Source organism: Tursiops truncatus, chromosome 16 (assembly GCF_011762595.2).
Source record: "Tursiops truncatus isolate mTurTru1 chromosome 16, mTurTru1.mat.Y, whole genome shotgun sequence".
In the NCBI taxonomy this organism is placed as follows: Eukaryota; Metazoa; Chordata; class Mammalia; order Artiodactyla; family Delphinidae; genus Tursiops; species Tursiops truncatus.
The window spans coordinates 63,820,325-63,843,168 of record NC_047049.1 but is presented as its reverse complement, the minus strand read 5'-3'; the positions used below and the strand labels follow the sequence as shown (position 1 = coordinate 63,843,168).

At 37.0% G+C, this 22,844-nt stretch overlaps 1 protein-coding gene across 1 annotated transcript in view; it reads right to left on the bottom strand.

The window, feature by feature from the left end:
• The window catches only part of CTNNA3 (catenin alpha 3), a 486,398-nt gene that overhangs the window by 268,620 nt on the left and 194,934 nt on the right, over positions 1-22,844 (bottom strand). The window lies entirely within an intron of this gene.

The following is a 22,844-nucleotide window of genomic DNA, read 5'->3' as shown; positions in this document are numbered from 1 at the left end:
CACCAGGAAAGACCCTGAGTCAGACTATGGGCCAAGCAAGATGACTGGCCAGAGACAACCCAGAAACTAACCCCATTACCATAAAACCCGAGACTGTGAGCCATGTGGCAGAGCAGTTCTGGGTTCCCTTACCCTGCTGCTCTCCGTCTGGGCGCCCCTTCCCAATAAGGTCTTTTGCTTTGTCAGCATGTGTGTCTCCTCGGACAATTCACTTCCGAGTGTTAGACAACAGCCCACTCTCGAGCCTCGGAAGGGGTCCCCCCTCCTACAACAGATTCACTCACCAGGAAACGCATACATTTTTGAGGGAGTTTTGATTTACAGACTACATTCCAGTCATACTAAACTACTTATAGTTCCTAGACCTGCCCTTCTATTTCATATCTCTGTGTTTTTGCACTTATATTAATCGGTATATATTAGAATTATGTTTTCCCCCTTCTCTGCCTGTCCTGTCCCATCCACCTTTCAAAATGTGACTGAAGAGCCACCTTCTGTAAAACCCTTCATGACCTTTTCCCTAAATGAGATTGATCAGGTCCTCCTTTGTTCCACTTTTATACCTGTATATATGTTTACTCAATTTTCACAAGGAAAATATTGAAGCAAAGAAACGAAAGGTAGCTGTAGTGAAAAAGAGGGGCCCTGGGCCAAGGTAATGACCATAGGATTGTATTCATTACATCCAAAATGCATATCTTTCCCATGTTTTATGAAATACCCAGAAACAATGTCACATTTGTTATATGAAGCTTATTTGAAATTGAGACTCAGATGGCAAGCTGGCCTACAAAATTAAAACTCTCTAGTGACTGTGTTGACTCATGTAAGTCATGGCAAGAGCACCCAAGTCAAGTGGCAGAAGTACAGTGGAAGCTAGACCTGGTTGTGAGAGAAATTAATCCCTATTTCATTTTCTCATCATTAGCTTTTCGTTTTCTACTAGAAACAGGCGTTAATATCCCCTTAGAACAGTAGTATGTGTCTTCACTGCAGCATTTCCAGTTAGAAGCAGAGGCTAATGACAGACCCAGCCAAGCCCACAATCTACAGAAAAGGCCCAGCTTTCATCTGAATCCACTCAGAAAAGCTCTCTTTCAAACAAAGCAACTAGAAGTGTCTTCCTTTGAAGGCCAGCTGTCATCATTTGATAAGAAACACTTCTTCGTTGATTTTCTTTTCTTTCACCAAGACTAGTATTTTCCCCTGCAGGTATATCAGTAATGCCATACCTTCTGCATTTTAAAAATCCCAAATTAGAAGCCTGTTATATAATAAAGCTGCTAAAAAGCAACTCAAACCTAAGGGAATTTCAAAAGGCAGGTCACAGCCAAAGCTGTGAAGTCCAAGATGTCAATTTATGTGGCACCCACACAACTGCATGGGCTATCGGAAGCAGTCTACTCCAAATTCATTCACCTGTTCTCTTTGTGGGACCTCCCAAGCCCTGGGAACAAGGGTCTCCTTTAACCAGAAATATACATAGGTTCTCTGGATAAAGCTGAAGTCTGTGTCCATAAGCAAAGTCTTTTTGCAGATGTCACCTCATATCTGAGGTGGATGTCACACTGCTTATCTGGATACTGATGTTCACTCCCTTGCTTTACCATATGGGTTCATGAGCCACTGCCCTTCCCCAAGCCTTAATTCCAGTGGACCTTCTGGTTCCTGAGAGTCAACTAAGCACTGTGGCTCATGGACACATGTGGCACGTGATTTTTGCTCTTTTAACCACTACTCTTGCTTTACTATCTACTCCTAATTTCTGTATTCTTGCTTGATTTCTTATCTGTGACTTATTTTAACAGCTAGTATTTGTATATGTGTTCAGTTTCTGCTTCCCTCACATATTTTGTAGGTCCTTGTATCCCCCAAGTTTAACTTCTATGAGCCTCAATTTTCTCATTTGTAAGATGAGGAAAATTATAATATTACTGTAGTTAGAACAAGGATTAAAAAAATAATAGGTAAAGTGATTAGCACAAACTGAGATAGTGAAAGCTGCTAGATAATTGCTAACTGCATCCAAGCATATATACACCTGGATAACAGAGCTTTACCTTCTCATTTTGCTCTGCATTCATAGAAGTAGACAATAGCCATTTTCCACAATAAGAAAGACAAATTCCTTTTTTATGCATGAAGAATTATGGAGCCCCTTCTCACCCTTCCCTTCTGAAGGTTAAGTAAATTCAATTTCTTTCCAGTGACTCATGTTTTCTCACCCTTTAGTCATTTTTTCTACTTTCTTCCATTTAAGTTCCCCAACCTTAGTTTGGCAAAAAAGAATACAAATTTCCAATAATGTTGATGCCAAATTTAAAAAGCACTTACTAAAACCTATCCTCCCAGTTGATTACCTGGAGCCCCCAGTCATGATATAGGCCCCTACCAATGTCCCAGGCAGCGCACCTCATTCTGGATAAGGCTTCAGAGGAATCAAGATGCTTCCGACTGCACTAAGCTCTGAATCGCTGCTCTAGCACATGGATGGTGGGAAAAAGAGCAGCAACAAGGAAGCCTGCAGGAAGTGTCAGTTTTCTGTGTGTAGTTCAGTTAAGAGCTAAATAAAACTGACCATCCTAAGCGTGATGATTATGGTTTGACAGTAAGACAGCTTCCTCAGCAAAACTCTCTCCTCCACTGGCTGCACAGTTTCCTGATCATCCCAGCACCACCTGCTGTGCTTTCATTAAGTCTTTGCTAGCTGAAAGGCAGCCAGCCTCTAGACCAAGAAACCCATGGAAGAGTGAATTTGTGTGTCTTCTCTTGGCTTCTGGCCAAGCTGCCCAAGTCAATAGTCACTGAAACATAAAGGTGGCTACCTCCACCAAAGTTAGGTGATAAAGGGAGAAAGGCAGGTAAAATCTCCAGTCACTCAAGGACTACTTTCAGGGAAAGTGGGCCATTTGTGTTTAAGGTCTAAACATGAACCACCCCACACACTGGGTGGTTACCCATGGGGGAAAAGAGGATGCACTCAGAAGAGCTGGAGTTATAACCCAGATCTCTGGGAACATAACTACAGCTAGTGGGAAGAGCTGTGCACATAACTGATAAAGAGTCCGGCAGGCAACCTCATTCATGTGGGAGGAGCAGAATCCTGAGTCCTATTCCTGACAGAAGAGCAGAGACTAGCAATCCCATATCCCTAGCCAAGGTAGTGATGACCCCCAGCTTCAGTTCTGGCCATCCTAGCTATCACAGCATGTCTTTTGGGAAGAGAGGCGAGTGTTCAGACTTGCTGCTATTAGAGCTCTGTGAATGAGAGGGCTCTAAACTCTGAAGCCAGACAGGAGGGTACCTCTAAGAATCCCAGGCTTGGGACAGACAGAGGAGGGCATCCTGCTCACATCAACAGTTTAGCGGGGATTAGTGCATCTGAGTATGTCTGTGAGGGAGGCAGAGGTTGGTAAATTAGAAATACAGATCTTAGTCAAGTTTCTAAATTGGTGGTTCCCAGGCAACAAGAGACAGTATGGGGTCATACAATGTGCTGGGAGGAGAGGAAGAGAAAGACAGGAAATAAATAAGTAAAAATGTGGATAAAATAGTACAGGGGTATAAGAATGGTATTCAGAAAAATAAGGGAATATTAACTTTTAAAAACAAGAAATGAAGACATTGAAAACAAATAAATAGCTCTCTAAAAGGCTGTATGGGGGACTTCCCTGGTGGTCCAGTGGTTAAGAATCCACCTTCCAATGCAGGGATGCGGGTTTGATCCCTGGTCAGGGAACTCAGATCCCACATGCCATGGGGCAACTGAGCCTGTGTGCCACAACTAGAGAGCCCGCATGCCACAACTACTGAGCCTGCACACTCTGGATGCTGCACACCACAACTCAAGAGAAGCCCACGCACCACAAAGAAGAGCCTGCATGCCACAATAAGATCCCACATGCCGCAACTAAGACCCGATGCAGCCAAATAGAGAGACAGATAGATAGATAGATAGATAGATATTTAAAAAAATAAAAGGCTGTATGGGCCAGAGATTCCTTGAATCAGCTGATTTCTTACTGTATTTGATTCTTTTTCCCTAACATGTATCACTACAGCAAGTAGTACATAGGCAGCAAACCAAACTAAATTCACTTTATAAAACAATTATCTTCATATCTCTGTTAGTATATCCGTTACAGATTGCCCTGGGAGTCTTTTTTATATACCTAAGATTTAGCTTTCACTTGTAGTAAATTATTCAAATGCAATTCAAAGTGAAATACATTTTTAATTACTAAAATACATTTTTTTAAGGTCTAAGGCTGATTATAAGTGAATAATTTCTCCCACTCCTCACACAGCTACCTCTGCAATTGCCATCCATATGAGCAAATTAGTCTTTTTGGTTGTGAAAAATGAACCATTTGTCCTCAACCTAAGTTGCAACTTGTCATTTTGCATCTGAGCATTTATTCACTAGAAGCTTATGTGGCACGTGGTTTTTGCTCTTTTGACAAGAACCAAACATTTAAGCATGGAAAGAGGCCAAGAAGAGCACCTTGGCTCACCTCAGGGGCTTCGATAAGTATCCAGACAAAATCAATATCATGAAAATGAAATGCCAAATTGTTTTAAAACTGCTTAGCTCTCACTATTGTACCTAGTACTTAGCTACTCTTCTTGAAGAAAAAACTCATCACAGATATCTTTAGCATAAAAGCACCAATCTTGATGTAATTTTATTCTCATGTATTTTTCCACTGATCATAAATTCTGAAGACCCTAATTTGCTTTCTATCACCTATGTCCTAATCTGAATTTGTCCAAGAATGAAACTGGTGGTAATTCTTACCTTTTCTCTACCTTTCTTAATGGTAAGCACCACATTTGTTTTATAACTTGATGCTGTTGGACAATTTATGTATTCCAACAGAAATGTCACAACACTTATTGAAGAATGTCTCAAATTATTTTTTTCAAAAAAAAATAAATTATATTACTAGGAGATAAATGGGAACATTGTTTTTCAATCCTTTTAAACATTTATGATCAAAATATGAATAGCTAATGTAATGGCAGCCACATTAACTCCAAATCTCCCAGCATACTCTCCAAAAAAATAATTAAAAAGCAAATAAAACTACAGGCATACCTCACAGGTATTGTGGGTTCATTTCCAGCCCACTGAAATAAAATTAATACCGCAATAAAGCAAGTCACAAATTTTTTGGTTTCCCAGTTCATATAAAAGTTATGTTTGTGCTCTATTGTAGTCTATTAAGTGTGCAATAGCATTATGTCTAAAAAAGCAATGTATATACCTTAATTTAAAAATACTTTATTGCTAAAAAATGTTAACCATCATCTGAGTCTTTGAGTCCTAGTAGTAATATCAAAGATCACCGATCACACGTCATCATAACAAATATAATAATGATGAAATGGTCTGAAATATTGTGAGAATTACCAAAATGTGATAAACATGAAGCGAGCAAATGCTATTGGAAAAATAGCACCGACAGACTTGCTTGATGCAAGCTTGCCACAAACCTCCAATCTGTAAAAAACTCAACATCTGAGAAGAGCAATAAAGCAAAGCACGATATAATAAGGTATGTCTGTATGCAAAACCTATTCTCTTCAACAAAACTAAAAAAGAGAGAACAACCTAAATTTCAAATTACTTGTAAATAGAAAATTAATACCAAATCCCAGCTTGCATCCCTCACAATTCTGATACAAGACTTCCTGGATATCAAGGACAGTCTGGGGAAGAAAACTGCACTGAAAATTGAAGAGAGAATCCAGCTGTGATATTTACAATTGATCTAAAAGATCAAGAGAAATTCCACCCTAATTGCAAAACTACTGAAAAAAAGTCCTGGTAGATCAGAGCCAGCTAGAGGGAAGGAGCAGTGTCCCGGACTCTAGGAGGCAGTCTTAGAAAGGCCTTGGGGGAGAAGAGGGTAAAAAGGAATGGAGAGACACACTCTGAAAACTGCACAGTGAACATAAAAAAATTAAAAAGGAAAATTCAGGATCCTGCCACACAAAAGAATATTTATAAAACTGAAGGATTAATAATCCTTCCCCCACCACTCCTTCTGAAAAAAGTCATCCAGGAAATAATCTATACTTTACAAACTTGACAGAAGAACTTGAACTAGGAATCTTGAAAACCATCCCAAACCATCACAGAATGCAGAGGCTCAAGCAATCTACAAGCGTAAAAGACTAATACAACAAGAAAACGGAACTAAGAACCAAAACGATTCAGTTGATGAAAATATCCCCCCAAAACAACAGTGAAGCAAAAGAAAATGATAACACAATACACCAAACTGAATTAAATAGCCTCAGAAGATTATGAAGGCTTCCCACTCCCCGCAAACAAAAAACAAAGAGAGAATGAGATACATACAGAACTATGCAATTACTTGTGCACTTGACGACTAGACATTAAAATGTTAAAACCAACTTTGTCCCTGGCACTGTTCTAGGTGTTGGGGAATAGAGAGAAAAGAATTTTCTCTGTGACTTCAAGGAGCTTATTATATAGTGAAAGGAGACAGAAAAATAAACAAAGTACACTATGACAAGTGATGTGATAAAAGTATGCATGGAATGCTTTCAAGACAGCGTAAAGTGGCATCTACTCCAAATTAGGAGCAGTCAAATCTGCAACTTGAAGTATAAGTAAGAGCCAGGCCAGGAGACTCTGGGAAGAAAATAATCATGCAGACGTAATGGCATATGCAAAGGCATGAAGCCAGAGGAAATGTGATATATTCGAAGAGCAATAAATATTCTGATATGGCTGAAAACAAGGCTCTTATTGGAAGATGATGGGTCTTAAATGCCTTATAAAATTTCGATTTTATTCTAAAGGCAATGGAGAACCGCAGAAGGATTTTACATGAGGACATGCTCAGATTTGCATTTTTAAATAATATTTCTAGCAACAATATATAAGCTGAATTAGAAAGGGGTGAAACTGAACGCAAGAAAATCAATTAGCAGGTATTTGCTAAAGTAGGAAATACAAGTGGAAAGAAGGCACAGGGAAGGAGGGCAAGATGAGATAATAGTCAGTTTTTGATATGTTGAGCTGGAAAAGCCCATTAAGTAACCAGATAAAGTCTGGATTGTAGAGAAATATTTGGGGTAGAAATGAAGATATGGGAATCATCTAATCATCAGATTAGAGGCAGTTATTTAGTCTATGGGTATACATGAGATGACTTTATAGGGTATACAGAGGGTACAGAAAAAATGAAAAATGAGGAGGAAGGAAAAGGAAAAGTATTCATGTTCTGGGAAACATCAACATTTACCCAGAAAGGATCTGACAAATAGGAAGAAATTTTGAAAGAAAAAAAGAAAGAAAGAAAATTAAGATTTATAGGAAGGAAGGCCAGTTAGTGTTAAGCCCGTTATAGAAGTTAAGTTAAAAGGTCTGAAAAATGTCAGTTGGATCCGTGATCATAATAAGAACAGTGTTGGTGCAATTAAAGGGCAGAAACCAGATTACTGAGAAGTAAAAGATAAATTGGAGGTTAAAAAAAGGTATTATATACCTTGTCCAGGGAATACACAAAAATGTTAATAACATATTGCCCTAAATCTGAATGCAGTTTGAAGATCCTTGAAGAAATAAAAATGCTTGTGATTTCTGAAGGTAGCTTTACTGAGAAAAGAAGGGCCTTCCAGACCACACTTCTTTGGTCTCCTATTTTCTGAAGCCTCACCTAGGCCAACCCATGAAAAAAAAAATCATGAAGGGAATATTTATAACACAGCTTTATATTGAGTTTGATTTTATAGGCTTCACACCTATTTGAAAAAAACCTATATTTATATTACCTGTTTTTATTTATTTTCATGGTCAATTTGGGGATTTTTATGGTATCTGATACTTAATAAGACAACACCAGTTAATAATAATTAGCTACAGGAAATATTCAATTCCCTCACTTCTGTCCAAGAACTGATGTAGTTAGTAAGCAGGTTAGCTCACCTAAAATCTTTCAGAAACTTTGCTCTGAGGAATAGGAGATAGGACTGTTACTGGAGAGGATACTGCTTTGAATGAAGGTTGCCAATGTAGTTGCTGTTTGGACCAAACTTTAACAGGTTAATATGCTAGGGAGGAAAAATGAGTAAGAAAGTTGAAACTAAAGAGAAAACAGGCATTCTTAGTGGAGCAAGGTCCTCAGAGAACTGAAGGAAATAGATCCAGAACACTGGATTATTCTGGGACACAAGAGGAAACTAAGTGTAAAGAAAGGAGGTTTGTGACATTGGGATCTTAACACAGTTACTGAAAGCCAACTATCCAAGCTAGGTGAAATGCTTCACAAAATCAAACTGTATTTCACTGAAGTAGAGAAGTGAGTTGTTTTTGTAATTGCTTTATGATTTTAAAGATGCTAATAATTAGAGCTATTTAACTCAGTACAACATTCCTCTAGATGACAACATTGTGTCACTGCACTATTTTGGCTAAACTCCCACTGGTTTGATTTCAGAAACATCCTTTGAATAAAACGCTAAGTTAAAAAGAAGTAGCATCCCATGATTTCTTTAAAATAATTCAACTAATTTCAAAGGCATGATTCCTGGAAAAGATTTCTAAGGTTCCTTTTATAGGCTTGGCCATAAAGGAAGAGTACATTAGAAAAGACAGCAGCAGCTACCTAACCACCCAGATTTTAAGAGTACTTTTCTTTACACAATAAGTATGTTCGTAAGAAGTTCTTTAAAAGTTGAATTTGTATTGTGAAGGCCATTTAGACCTGGAAAACCTGATTCTGCCACTTACTGTTTGTGTGTTCTAGAAAAAGTTACTAAACAGGTTACTTTCTTGCAATTTTCTTAAACTTTTCCATTTCATTTGGCCTGATTTGGGTGTCTCAGAGAGCCACCCCAACCCATCAAGATGAACCAAGAACTGCCTCTTCGATGAAATGTAATATTAATACCTGTTGTGCAGCACCATCTGTTGTCAAATGTCACAGACTGATGGAGTAACGTGCAGGATAGTTTTATTCCTTCACTGGCTAAGTACACCAAAGAGTAGGGTTGCCAGATTCAGCAAACACTTGCAGTCAAATTTCAATTTCCAGCAAATAATGAATACTTTTTTAGGATAAGTAGGTCCCATGCAATATTCAGGACATACTAGAAAACTACCTGTCATTTGTGTAAAATTCAAATTTAATTCGACATATTATATTTTATCTGAATTGATATCTCATCTCCCAGCTGGCTATGGCCGAAGTGGAATACAAAACCAAAGTAAATGATAACACCTCTAGTGCTACACACACACACACACACACACACACACACACACACACACTTACCCCCATCTAAATCCCCGCTGTATTTCCAAACATAATAATGTTCCCTCATTCAGTTCTGGATTTGGAACTTTATAGCAAATACAACTTTCACAGACATGAACATGAAGGTGCAAAAATGTAACTTTGGGTTTTTTTTTCAGCTTTATTGAAGTATAATTGACAAATTTTTCTATAATAAAATTAATTTTTTTCTACTCCAGAAAATTTTGCTTAGGGCAGAAATTTCATTTAATCCCTTTCAAGTAAACTCCGCCCATTTCAGTGATTTCTCAGTCTGCTGAGTTTTATAATTCAATCACGTTCAGGTTAAATTGCTCTCTCAGATTTTTCTCCTGATTCCTCCTCCCTGGGGATGAGTCTAAGCCACAGAAGGGTTCATTCAGCTGCCAACACAGGACAGTTGGGAAGACAGCCATCTATCTGGATCTGCCCTGGTCCTTCACAGGCCTCCTGTTCCTGATGCAACTCTGCCCACCTGCTCTTCAGCACCGGACAGCACTCACTCATATGGCAACTGGACAGTCTGTAGCTCTCTCAGTTCCCCCTGCATCCTGTGGCACTGGTGATAACCTGAGGTCAGCTACGCCCTCCCTCACCCATCCTTCTTCTTTCTGCTTCCCTTGTTGCCTCCATGTGACCAAGCTCCCTGACTCCCTCTCTTAGATGAAACCTGCTCCACACTCTGGTCCCAAGGAAATTATCTGATGTCCTTCCACACTAATTCAGAATTGAAAAAAACTTCTGGCTGACAACATGGCAGAAAACACTCACTCTGCCCTAAGATCTCCAGAAACCTGTCTACTCTCAGGTTAGATCTGTGATTCACTGGTCATCTCAGATGTCCCAAACTTCAATGGAATCTGTTATTTCATGTCTCCCACACTGGTGAAATGGGAGAGTAGTGCAGATAGTGGTAGGAGACAGGAACAAAAACAATGCCTAGGCTTGTCCTACTCCCGTCCACTTCTCCTCCTTCTCCCCAGCTTGGGGGGTGTTTCCTAGGGTGGCAGGAAAGAGGTGAAAAGACAACCTGTTTATGACTACTTGCCTCTCCTTAAAAGATATCAAGAATTTGCAAATTTTTATTATGTAGCCCTTATTTGAAACTTCCCTCCAGTATGGGTAGTCCAGGAGTGAAAATAGAAAAAAGTATATAATTAATTTCTCAAAGTAAAATTATGCCACACAATCTTGCATTTTGCTTCCAAGAAAGTACCCCCAATTCCATATTACCTTGAACTCTAACACTTCCATATCAATCTCCCTTCTTAATATTCCTTTATCAGTTACCATGTGCCCTCTAGACCACTGGTTCCCCTTATGGCTACAAGGTGCTCACCCACACCTCTCCTTGTTAAACAGTGTGTCTTCTGAACTCCCTCCAGACAATCCCACTGCCTGCACATTAAGCATTAGGAGTTCCACTTTGGTCTTTTTAATAAGGAATTGGGAAAGGATGGAGGGGGTAGGGACCAGGACCAACAGGCCTGGGACATTACGAGGCACAGGTCATAACCTTATAATAACATTCCCATCACATGGTAATTGTAAGATTAGGTAAGCTAAAAAACTAACCTGGGTAGTAGACATTCCCACAGCTTCAGAGATGGGAAATCTTTATTCCTATAGAGTGTCAAGTAGGCAGTTTCTCCTAACATTCCAACCTTTCTGTCAATAATCTATAAATGAACAGTTATGTGCACTAGAAGTCCCCTGTTATTTTGTGAATAATTATCACCTATTTTTTTTTATTAAAGTAAAATGTTGCATAGTATGCTTCTTACATCAGAAAATGTTTACATAAGGCTTGGAAGAGTCTATCCTCTTTCCATAAACTCACTTTCTTTATAATTCTATTATTTTTTTACAACTCTTTCTAGTAGAAAATGATTTCCATGCATAAAGAACACAGCTTTTATCTTGCTAGGTGACAGACTCATCATATATGTCTATTTATTTTCAACAGACTAGCCTCACACACTGGTGGGGCTTTTATTCATGAATATATGGCTTGTGTTAGTGCTTAGGAGGAAGATAAATTTTTAAAAATAGTAAAGTACTTTCTGCCTTAATTGAAGCCAAGTTCCAGGTTTTTATATGATTTAATATATTATCTCATTATTTAATGCATTTGCTTTAAAAAAAAAATCCAAGCTTCCCAAATCACTGCATAATAATTTTGAGTTTCCTTTTCAGCAGGAAGTTCTTACCTCCTGTTGTTTATTCCAGCCCTGGCCTAAGAGAACCTTTTGTAAAGCCGAGTTTTAGAGTATGGTTGAGTTAAGGAGAATATTCATTTAAGTGGCTAGATATGAAATGAGTTATTGTTTTGAGAACATGGTTATCTGTTATGAAAAAATTTTTAATTGCTTATACACGATGCAATGAAATGAATTCTTAGCACCGTCCTAATTCCATCAATTTTGGAATACAGTTCACGATCAGATGTAGCAAATAAGAAATGTGGATGATAATTTTCATTATTAATAATAAGATATATATTATTCCTGGTGTCTATAATACCTCTGATACACACATTATTTTCAGAGGACTCGTAGAGACTAATCATTTCACCTTCAACATGCATTATGTCAATCTTAACTATTTTTTATTATTCTAGAGTGTTAATGCTCTTTTCAATTTACTAGTCTTCAAAATAAATGTTTTAATGCCAAATTTCATAAAAATAGTGTTATCACTCTCATCTACCTATCCTAAAAATACTCATAATTACCCATGCTCTTCAGTATCACCAAAAATTTTTTTAGTCTACTCTAAGATCTTAGATTGTATTCATTGACCTCAGGTCTCATACAGAACCAGATGCAGAAATACCTTAAAAATGTAGAATGATAACATCTATTCCACTTATACAAACATTCTGGAAAATTCTCATCTTCAATTTTTTTCATATTTATATCCTAGTGACATTAAGAACTTACTGATTTTCTATAGCAGCAATGTGCACAAATGGTTCTTACATCAAGGGTAAGAAATAAACCATTCCAAACCCTCTTGAAACTACACAGTAACAAATTTATCAAGATATTCTCTATATCTGCAGAACCAGATGTTTGGAGCACAAGAAAATATACAGCCTTTGATACAAGTCTCTCATGAGAACCACATGTTCACAAGTGCTAACTTATCATACATTACTTAATACAGAATCGAATTTGCTTCCTTCCCTTCATAAACACCCTACTGCTGGTATACTTTTATTTTCTCTTTCAGGGATCCAATTCTAGCCCATTATTTTAGCATTAAAAAAAAGGTCAAATACCTTAAGTATCTTAAGCCAGGAGTCATGTACTCCCTGTTTTCAAGAAAAAATGTTTCCTGATAGATTTCAAAGATATTCCAAAGGATAATTTCTTCTAAATTCAAAACAAAGTACAGGTATACTTAGTTCATTTACTTCAGCTTGGTCTTTAGATTTAATGTTTCCCATGTCCTAAGTAAAGTAAACATCATTCCCCAGTTGTCATTTTGAACTTAAGTGTGTCTACTCTTACTATATAATACAGACATGTTTTTATTAGAGTGAGCAAGAGGCAAGCTAAAAGCTTCTATCCACTTTTTCTCAATAAATGCACACTGCTGCTTGCCAAAAATTTTTCTTTATTCCCATGATACAGTATCACACCCCAGGACTTGCTGCTCTGATCCAAAGTGAGAAGTGGTGCCTTAATCCTGAAAAAATGAGCTTTGAACTTAGACTCAAAAACTGACAAAAAAGCCCCAAAGCTTGGAGATTTTCCAAAGTAATTTACCACATTTCATTTCTCTAAATTCACAGATGATGATTATCAAAATTGTCAAAAGTATCCTAACTATTCTTAATGACTCTAACATTGAAGCCGGGGAAATGACCTAAACTCAATTAACTTTAATTTTACAAATATAAATTTAAGATGAAGACATAAATGTATAACTATCTGCAATGAAACATTTGGTAGACCATTCATTCTGCACCAATGAAAGTACCAAGAGAGGCTTCAGTAACTCCCAGTGTTTGGGTGGAGAGCTTAGCACAATAGAGGTAAACACCAATATCTAAATCATAATGAGGAAATACTATAATTTCTTCACTGAGCAAAAAGTAAGGTTACAACAAAATACGTAAGTTAAATTCAGAGCACAAAAAAGGTCCTCAAAATAACGAAAACAGTTTAATCCCCTAATCTATCAACCAGCATATTTGGAAAACCAACCCAGGTCAGCTGTTGATGCTGTATGGATGCAGCCACAGATCATTACCTACTTAATTGTGTATATATCTAATAGGCTCATACAGCTCCTTTGGAACAAAGATTTTATAATAGAGTAGATGATAAATACTTAGCTATGGTGCAACCAAATGCTATAATAATAAAAGCAGCATTTATACAGAGAATATTAGCATGTATTAATGCTGTACGCTACAATAGAGAAAAAATTAGATTCATAAAAATACAGTTAAGGGAAGAATACAATGTAAATTATAGGTTGATTGTGGCATCTTGCTAAAATCCCCTAGGTGATACTAAAAATATTAATAAGCAAAATATGGTTAACTTGATCAATGACTATAAGTGTCAGCTGCCCATAGAAGAAAAGCTATTTACATTGCAAAAATTCAAAGATATCCCATGTAAAATGTACTATGACTTTGAAGAATATTAACTAGGTTAATTTTTTTTTTTTTGTCATTTGAAACCAGAGTGCATGGAAGAAAACCTATATAGGTACATAGCCTTTTAAATCACTGAGCAAAATGTGGAGCAAGCCAGCAATGCTGCCCCGTCTTCCGGTGATACTTCCCCTCACCTAGATGTATTTCAGCATGTGCTTCTACTGCTGTCACATTTGGAGCATGAGAAATAATATAAAAGCTGACTAGCTTCCTCCTAAATAGCAACTTGAAACTATCCAAATATGGTATTTTAGAGAGCAAAAATTGAGTACGCTTTTAAAAAATAAAGGAAAAACTGAATTTCTCATTACATATTAAACTAGCCGCAGGCAATTAACCCCTTACAAACAAACAGCCTAACATCTACAAAAGGCTACATGATTGGTGGGTTCATGTTTAAATCTCTGGTGTCAGCAGAACTGTTGGCCTCATCTAAGCAGCATCAACACTTCCTTTGAATTTTAGCCAGTAGCGCTCTAGGCATGTTCCCAGCACTACTATTAACATGGAGAGCTGTAGCTGTAGCAGTAATCTTTTCACCTGACAAGGACACAGTAACAATCATTGTGATGCTTTCTGATTGTACAATCAGGTAGAGACACACAACTTGGATACACAAATTAATTAAGAATGTGTTTGAGACTTTAGTTTTCATCAGTTGTATAGTAAGTATGTGACCAAGCTTGCTTTTCTGGAACAAATGCTGCTGAGTCAATACCAGCTGGTCCCATGGTCAGTTTGGCCAAGTCACAATGTACACTGCAGTGTTAAAATACTATTGATACATTCTCACTCTTCTTCAGCTTCCTGTACCTTAGACTCAGTTGCTCTCATATTCAGTCTTTCACTTGTAGCAAAAATATACAAAGGACAACTTCTACAACTACTGAAATATGTAATCTATAAAAACACAATACGTACGTGCATAACATGTCTTTTCACATGACAGTGAAACATCAAAATAAACAATATAAAATTTGTGATAAAGGATATTATTGTAGGCTAGCAATATCTTCTATGTCCAAACATAGACACAAATCTTACTACTGGATCATAATTCAAATCCAAAATATTTATTAAGTACTTACTATGTTCCAGGGACTATATTAGGCTCTTGAGACACAACTGTAAATAATGCTCTCCTGCAATTTATTATTAAAACTCCTTTGATACTTGAAGTATGATCCATGGACCATCAACATCAGCATCATTGAGGAACTTGTTTGACTCTCCAGTCTCAATTCAAATCTATTGAATCAAAATTTGTATTTTAACAAAATTCCCCTTGTTATTTGTATGCATATTAAAGTTTAGGAAGCACTGGTTTAGAGGGCACAGGATCTAGAAATTGCCGAAGAAATGAAAATTCCTATACAATAGAAAAGAACATAATGATGTTTTCTGTATTATTTGTGTATCCATGTATTGAAGTGGTTGAACCAGGTGATGCATATAATTTCTACCTCTTCTAAAATGCTGTAATATTATTGCATTGTCTTTTCATTTTAAAAAATGGCACTACTGAATGATCTCCATTTATAGTCATCTCTCAGTGTCTAATACAGCTTATACATATATATGGATGTTATAAGCATCTATAGTTACATTCAGAATACAAACCAGAGATACCAAAGAATCAGTATACAACTGGCTGACTTATGCTAAACGACTCAGAAAAGAACCAAAGAACATATCACCTCCTGTTATTGTCCCAGCTCTACCACTAGCAAAGTGTACAGCTTAACAGAAGACAGCTAATCTCCTTGGGTCTCATTTTTCTTCACATCTAAAACAGTTGAGTTAGATGAATTCTAAAGGCTCCTTAGTTTAAGGTTCACGGATTCTTCTATATCTTCTTTAGTTTTCATCTTAAACCACCAGAGGTCATAATCCTAGCGGTAAAAAGTTATCTGATTTGTATACAAAGGTCATTTTCAAGCTATAAAACAGACTAGCGAAGATATCGTTTTCAGGGTTAACTCTTTTAGAACTTTAATTTCTCATCAATACCAACTTCTAATGACAATCTTATGAACGCGTATGTCAATATAAGACATGCACAAATAACTGCCACATTGATGCAAACACTAAAGTTTTTTACCACTTCTAAAATTCCTATCAGCATTGTAAGTTTTGAAAACAAGCCATGACAAAGAATTAACTATTTCAATGAGCATACCCCACTACAAAGTAGCTATAAGCTCCCCGTAAGATAAACTATCATATAGCAAACAACCTTGTAAAAAAATTAATAAATCTTTTCTGGTGCATAAAAATCAGCTGGTATGTGCTTGATTCAACAGCTTTCTACCTAATTGCCACCAATAAACGAAACCCTTGAGACAACAGATGGAAATAAAATAACAAACCTTAGAACTTAAAAGATTTCTCTGCAATGTTTTTACTTTACTAATTTAATAGAATACACTTACTTGTCATGACTATTAACTATACCCAATGTGGAAATCAAACTTTAGAAGGAGAACAAGTATATAATATGCATCATTTTGATTATTTGTTTTTAAATAAAGGGTGAGGTTCTTATATAAAAATCCATAAGGTTTTTTAACTTCAGACTATAACTATAGAAAAAGAAATCACCCTATAAAGATCTGTAGTTTATGAAGGAGTAAAAATGGCTGAATGGCTATTGCAATAAGCTAGAAATTAGGAAATGTGGATATTAATTCTGAATCTGCTACTGACTCGGAATGACCTTGAATGATGTATCCAACCTTCTTCTCTCTGTCTGTGTCAGAAAACTGAAGAATAAATGTAATGCCATCGCTTTCTTTTTCCTGCGAGACAAACAATTGAATGCAGTTGAATAAAAATGGAATTGCACATGCAGTGGACAGAATAAAGCACATTTGGGTTGGCTTGAAACTTACTGTAGCACACTGTATTATAATCCAGCATTTTTTAAATCTGTGTCATTTTTAAACAATGTCTGAAATGCTCTGGGATCTTCAGAAACAGTTTTATAAATGGCATAAATAATCATTTTACTTGACTGGGCAAATAAGAAACAGAATACCGTCTAAGATAGACATGAATATTTTAATGCAGCAGTCTTTGGTTTACTTACTCTTAAAAGGAAGAATTCAATCAGAACTCTTTCAACAGAGTTGGATTAATTACAGAATAAGGAAGGGAAGGCTCTTCTCCCAATTGAGCCATTAACATATTTCATCTAACAAAGGCCACTGAAGTGAATCTATTCTTATAGAACTATCATTCTAGAAGTTTAGCACCTTACCATAACACTCATTCAGCCCCCAATTATACTCTTCTTTAGACTGCAGCTAAATAATCCCAGATGCATATGTACTTTATTTTTAAAGGTCTTAAGTAAAATATACTTAAAACTTCTACTTTATTGTTAACGTAAATGGGAAGTTAGTTCTCCCTTACACTGTCCTTACAGGTAAACAACTCCCAGTGCAATATCACTGTATATCCCTTTATCCTAGATGATCCATAACATTTTTTATAAAAAATGTTATAAAGTCTTGCTGTAAGTCTTTACGTGGTTAAGGACTATTACTTGAAATCATCAACTTCTCTACTCTATGTTCTATAGCACAAAAACAGCAAAGCCTAACAATCATCCATTTTGTTTTGCTAAGCGTTGATTTCACAGGAGTCCTACATTGCCGTATTGTGTCCCTCAGAGTTCTTGAGTTTCCGAAGAAGCTTAGGATTCTTTTCCATGTGTTCAGTCATTATCCACCTAGAATTTTATTTCTCAATGCAAGGTGTTAACCTGCAGTCATTCTTACTAAATAAAATTCATCTGATTTATTTCTATTTTTCTTCATTGATAAGGGGTCATTTTAAATTCAATTCCTATTCTGTAAGGTATTGTATGCCCTTCAGGTTTTGGAGCTGTCTTAAGGGGTTAACTCAGCTCAGAAAAAGAAAAAGGCAGCGTTCACTCCTGAACATCATCACTAAAGAGAGAACAATATTATGCTGAATGATATCACCTGGAACCACAAAGGAAGTTTAGGCACACATGATGTAATTATAACATGAGTTGGGGTTTAGCCAGAACACTGGGTCTAACACCCTACCTTATGTTATAGTTTGCCACAGCAAAGTACTCAGGACCTTAATTCCACTGCCCATCAAGAGACACTACCTCAAAAACACATTAGAACCAAATACTGCAACTCCCTTCTCAAAAGGTATCAACATTTTTTTTGACAGAGCTCACTAACCACTATGTTACAAATGTCCAAAATAATCCTACCCTCTATGTTCATAACAGTGCTGGACCCTACGTGAAGTACAAAAGTATACAAAACAGACAGTGTATTCTTATGGAACTTACCAACCATCTAGGATGAAGACAGATGAGAATAATACAAAAACAACATTATAATAACTACAGCTTATACTAACCACATGCCAGGCACTATGGTAAGTCCTTTATATACTGATTCCTTTATGTATTTTAAAGGATTTAAAGCATATATGTACTTTACACTTTATATATTGTTTTCTCAAAACAGGTTATAAGTTAGGTATTATTTTCCAAACATTTTAAAACAAAAAGCTGCAGTGCCTAAAGCAGTACAAATAATCTAACAAGATTTGATTGACTGCAAAGCCCACACTCTAACCTGCACTACATGGATCTTTAATAAGTGTGTAATCAGTCAGATTCTAAATTGTATGACATGGATAAAAGCTAAGAATGGCAAAGAAGGAAGAGCTTACATACTGATTGGAAGCCATAGGATAAAGTATCATGAGGGAGGCTAGACTTCAGTTTAGCTTTAAAGAAAGATTAGTAGTTAAATAGGTAAATAGAAAAGGGCTAGATATCCTAAATATCAAGTTTATGAACCTTGTGAAAAGTTCAGAAGGCAAGAATAGCATGCCATGATCAGGGAGACAAGAGGGAGATCAGGGATTGTGACACATTGAAACATGGATGTATATCTGAGGTATGATATTTTAATTTTACATATTTTCACATCAGTGTGTAAATGTGCTTCAGTCTACATAATGTTCAACTCAATAATGTCAAATTTAATTCATACCAAAGGACTTTAAAAGTTTCTGAAAACAGGCTGTGTCTTATAATGCTATTACTTTTTACACTTCTTAATACTTAAAATAGCATTGTAAGAATAGAAGAAAGGAATAAAATTAGAGTCTAGAATATCAAACTTTATTTTATTTTATTCCAGAAAAACAAAGCTCCAAGGAAATCTCTTGATTTATAAACTCTCAAATTAATACATAAACCTGGGCTCTATATAATAGCTGCAGCTTGCTATTACCATTCCTACGTATCATCAACCTGGAGGATAAAAACCAAGCAGTCTAAACAAACTCTAAGACTGCATTTTCAGATGTAGTAAAAACTGAAAAAGTCTCCAGATTCTTGGTAATATGGCTTTGTCATCCATTTACTTCAGATGGCTTCATCCTGAGAATCCCACCACCTCATCTATCACAGCCTCCTCTCACCTTTTCCAACCAAAGCTATTTTTAACATTAGTCTTTTTGACATTAGGAAAATGGAGAAATGCTTGTACCCCAACCTAAAATATAGCCCGAAGAATAGTTGAAGTGTAAGCACTCACTCTTTAAAAGACAAACAAACAGGAAAGAAGCAGGAGCAGAAAAAGGGAAGGGAAGGGAAGGGAAGGGAAGGGAAAGGGAGGGGAGGGGAGGGAAGGGAGGGGAGGGAAGGGAAGGGGAGGGGAGGGGAGGAAAGGCGAGGCTAGGAAAGGCAAGGCAAGGCAAGGCTAAGCTTACACCTAGGAGAGAAAGCACAATAATCCGCGCCCACCAACCCTTAAAAAAAGTAAAAGAATAGAGCAAAGTATTCCAGGGATATATGTGGCCTACGGAAAGAAATCTCTCAAAATGATGTTTAAAATGTCACAGAAAGGGACAGAAAATAAAATCTAATGAAAGAGTCCAAGAAAATAATTATAGTCAGTTTATTGGGCATCCCTAATTCATGGCTAAGATAATATTGATGTTTTGTGTTTGTTTAAAGAAATAGATGTAAAATGAAATATGTTAGGAGAAAACCTAAATAATACATAAGGCAAGGAGCAATCTGTCAACGTTTGGCATCCAGGAAGCCTCAGGGTTAATACCCTTCTGAATTTTAAAAGTGCAGTAGGGCTTCCCTAGTGGCACAGTGGTTAAGAATCTGCCTGTCAATGCAGGAGACACAGGTTTAAGCCCTAGTCCGGGAAGATCCCACATGCCACGGAGCAACTAAGCCTGTGTGCCACAACTACTGAGCCTGTGCTCTAGAGCCCACGAGCCGCAACTACTGAAGCCCACGTGCCTACAGCCCGTGCTCCTCAACAAGAGAAGCCACCGCAATGAGAAGCCCGCGCACCACAATGAAGAGTAGCCCCCGCTCGCCACAACTAGAGAAAGCCCACACACTGCAACAAAGACCCAACGCAGCCAAAAATCAATAAATAAAATATTTTTTTAATTATATAAAAAAAGTACAGTTAAACACATCAATTAATTGCCTATAATCTGAGGCTAAAACTTTTGGCATGCTTCCTTGTTCATAGCAATAACAGCACCAACAAGTATTTATTGAGTGTTAGCCATGGGTCAGATACTGCTGTGAGCACTGCAGAGCATACAGCATTGAAGGTGACAGACAAGGCCCTGTCCTTACAGAGCTTACGTTCTGTCACAAAGAGAAATGATAAATATGGTTGGACCAGGGAACAAAGCATGACTAATTCTCTGGTACAAAGCATCCTGCCTTATAAGGCAGAAGCTTTCTTGCTGAAGGGCAATTTTACAGAGATCTAAATCTTTTCAGGTAGGGGAAACTTACTAATGTGTGTTTATAGGTTTGGGGGACTTTACAGAGGGTAGGATAGGACATAAAAGACAAATCCCACCAAGTCAGAGAAAAGGTAATGTTCTGACTCTTTAAACCCTGCCCATCCAGGAAACACAACAATTCCTCTGTGGCTTTGGTACAGAAGAACCTGGTTAATATAACAAATTTCTAGGAAGTTTTGCTACATTTGGAAGCTAATGGGAAACAAAGTTTGTCTTTCTCTTCTCTGCCACCTCCCTCATTCACTATGTCTTCTTGTAATTATCTCTTTTTTTCCCTTTCTCTATTTTGAGATTTTTTAATTCTTCAAAAATAAACGCTTTAACTTACTAAATGCATGTAGTATAAAATCAAATATAGCTTTATTTCCCTCACTTTATCCCTCTTATCTTATCCCTATAAGTCCCTTTCCCTCTTTTTTACCGCTCTTTGGTCCCTGACTTTCTTTCTACTCTACCATCCTTTTTCTGACCATTTCACTCTAATTCCCCTTCCATCTTTTCCATGTAGAAAAAATGATCACTAGATATAGGGAAAAGCAGAATCAAGTAAAACAAAGGGTTGACAGTATTCTATGTATGCAGGTAAGTCTGTTTCACAAGAATTTGTCCTTTTGAGTTGAAAAAAATTGCTTTGTGTGAATAAATTTCACTAGAACTAGGGTTCCTAGATATAACACTCAAAGATTGTAAACATAAAGTTTTATACATTTTCTTAGCTGTCTGAAGATATTCTTTCAAAAATTCTTTTGTGTTTTTGTCTATACTGAACAATTTGCATGAGAGAAAGAGAGGAGGAGAGAGCTGCCCCTGTCTCTGCCTCTCATCAGATGCCCATTTTCAAATGTCTCTTTAAGCCCCATGTCTGTCCTATCCTAAAATTGTCTTCAAACTGCATGCCTAGAACTCCTCACTTTACTATCCCCCCAGCCTGGCTCCCTGCAGGGATATTGGAGAAAGCCCAGGTTTGGAGTCACTGATACCTATTTGAAGCTCAGCTTTACTTGCCTAGTGACTTTAGGCAAGTTACTTAACTCTCTTAACAGTTTCCTCATCTGTAAAATGGTGCTCATAAAACCAACCTTATTATATCGTCACAATTATTTAATGATCTAATCCATAAATGTTCTAATCACACTATGTGGCAGACAGTTGTCATTTAATAAATAGAATATAAGATTTATATATGCATAAACATACGTATACATATATAAATAACGACATGCCCATCTTTCTCTCACATACACATGCAATTTACCTGTCTGTCGTCAATGCCATTCTCCCAGAGTTATGCCCTTTTGCCCTTGAAGCATTCACATTTTTCCAAATTCCCAATTAGCTAATGTAAGAATCTAATCACTGAAAATGTGCTAATGAGAAAGGATAAGAGAAGAGCACGCTGACTACTGCCTGCCAACTCAAATACCCCCCAGTGGTATAAATATGGCTCTTGGAAACAAAACTGTACTAAAAACTACATAGGCCAGAGCAGTGACTCACAGTGTGAATTTTAAGCAGCATCATTTGGGAACTTACTGTAGTAGCTCTCAGTAACCGTGTAACCGTGATTGCTTCTGTTACATGTGCTGATTCCTAGGCCTTCACTAATATAAAATCAATAAATAAAACAAATGGATATTGTGTCTTTTTTCATATAAATTAAAGTATGTGCAAAGATATTGTATTTGCCCCAGAACACTCTACAAAACAAATATAACTCCTAGGAAAATAAGATCATGAGGTTAAATGCCCACGTAATATCTATTATAAAGCCAAGCTTAGAACACAATTCTCTTTTCAAGTCACTATTTCTAGACCACACCATGTTGACTTCATGAGGTTTAACTAAATAAAGGAAGTACTGCTTTGAAATCCCCCTTCCAAAAGATCCAAAATTGGTAAATTAGGCAACATCAAGAGAGTTACACCCTTTGCCACACTAACAGAAAACAGTCTTAAGTAATGGACTCGGTGGTTGGCTATGGGAGTCAGCCACTTAGTCATTTTTCTAG